The sequence below is a fragment of the Halyomorpha halys genome, unplaced genomic scaffold (genome assembly GCF_000696795.3).
Source record: "Halyomorpha halys isolate HHAL.00 unplaced genomic scaffold, Hhal_1.1 Scaffold1670.1, whole genome shotgun sequence".
Classification (NCBI taxonomy): Eukaryota; Metazoa; Arthropoda; class Insecta; order Hemiptera; family Pentatomidae; genus Halyomorpha; species Halyomorpha halys.
This window is the reverse complement of record NW_027112381.1, coordinates 1378-3497: the sequence shown is the minus strand read 5'-3', so window position 1 is coordinate 3497 and position 2120 is coordinate 1378.

Below are 2120 nucleotides of genomic sequence, written 5' to 3'. Positions count from 1 at the left end.
TGGAAGAACAAGCTGATACAGGAGACCGAAACAATTGATATTTGAAACAGAAGAAAATCTACTGATAAAGAGGTATACTAGCAGACTTGAAGGTTCATTCAGATGCACAGATGATTCTAGAGAAAAGGAAAAGACATGCATAGACGATTCTAGAGAAAAGGAAAAGACAGACATTGTGCAAGGAAAGGCTAAGAAACATGAAGACATCAAGGAGCAGAAAGAGAAACCTGGTGAGATTGAAAAAAGGTTAAAGATGTTAAAATATTTAAATGGTGACCCAGAAATTTGTGTCAAAGATGAAGAAATATTAGAAAAAAAGTAAGAAATATACTGGTACTAAGAAAAAGAAGAAGAATATGGATTGAATTGTAAAAGTTATATCAAAATGAAAATGATACACCTCTTTTATCTTATTTCAAATTGGAAAGAACAATGAAACTTGTTTACTGTCCTGCGTCTCGTTGGTAAACTATTAATTATCATATTAGCTGCTATAAAGCTCATTTGGGATAAATTCAACCAACTGTTTTTGTATGCTCACAAGATATATTATATCTTACTCTATTCTTGAAAAACCTTTTTTTATATCTTCCTTGTTAAACAGTTTGTATTTCCTTAAAGCTGTTTCAAGTTGAACCCAAAAGATCTCAATGACATTGATATCAGGCATTTACGGAGGTGTTTTCAGGACATTAGGACAATGGGATAGAAGCTATTCTTTCTTGAAGAAGAAATGTGCTGTAGGTTTAATATCCTGGTGAAAAAGAAAATTATTAATGATTTCCAAAGTTTTAATTTATGAATCTGTATTCAGGATCCTACCAATAAAATTAAAGCTGCTAGTCCCTGAACCTGACATATAGCCTCTAACCATTATATTACCGATTTCATTTTTAAAGCCTAAATTATTTTCTAAATATTCTTCAGTGAATTTGATTTATATTTTTTTTAATTTTAATGGACTTGGTACAATTCACAAGTTAGAGTAAGTTAAACATTACAAGTTATTTGATAGGATGTAACATTTTCTACTTTTAACGTTTTTAATTTTTGTAGTTGTGTATGTTTAACATTGATTCCTCATGTTATTCTTAATAAAATAGAGCCATGACAGTATAATCATAATGGAATGCAGGAAATGCCACTCTGGAGGCACCAAGCTCTTGTCATTAGTCAAGGCAATATGTACAGGAGGGAACCCATAAAATCAAAGACAACTGGATCTCCAGGCCTGGGCCCTATCATTGGAAAACAAAATTACTAATTAAAAAAGATAGCCTTGGATTTAGAACTGTATAAATGACAAGAGAAAAGGACATTGGGAATAGGAACAAGGATTATTTTTAGTTTAAATAGACAGAAGAGGAGGAGCTAAATGCATTTAGTTGTATTGATGCTAACAGGATAAAGTGCTGAAACATAGCAATATTTTATTAACTTCTTAAACGAAATTGAAAAAAAATAAAGACCAATTCAATTCACATGTGGATCAATATGGGGGGTGCATTAAATTTTGAATGTATAAGTGAAAGGTTAATTAAACTTGAAGTAAAATGTTTCGACCCCCTGTAGTCTTCTCAGGTAACTATAATGTATTATTTATATATATTACAATGTCGTTTATAGTTGATTCACATTACAACTAAGGTATTTACAATAAATGTACAAATATTAATATACGGCGTATGCTTGTCATCAGTATTAGTTCCCGTGTTAGCTGGTAGGTTGCCTCATGCCAGGCTATAGCGGATTTGGTGGCTGTAATAGTTACAGTAGACCTGGGACCTGTTTCATAATGAATGCTAATAGCATTAGTTCATAGTACAAGTGTAGAAACTAGTGGTAATAATAATATTTATTTTTTCATGATAGGAAGGACTATTAGTGATTACAGGAATTAAAAAATACTAAAGTACAAGTTACTATTGTACAAATCTGTGTAATCGAAATAAAATAAATGTACAAGACTAATAGTATTAGTTTGTACTTTATTATGGAAGAGGGCCCAGGAGGTAGCAGTATAGCTACAAAGTGATTAATCATGAGGTCTACCAGTCTAACCCCTCTGGATTCCGTCAGATCTAGAGTAACAACGGTGAGTAAGAGAGCATTAACTAATA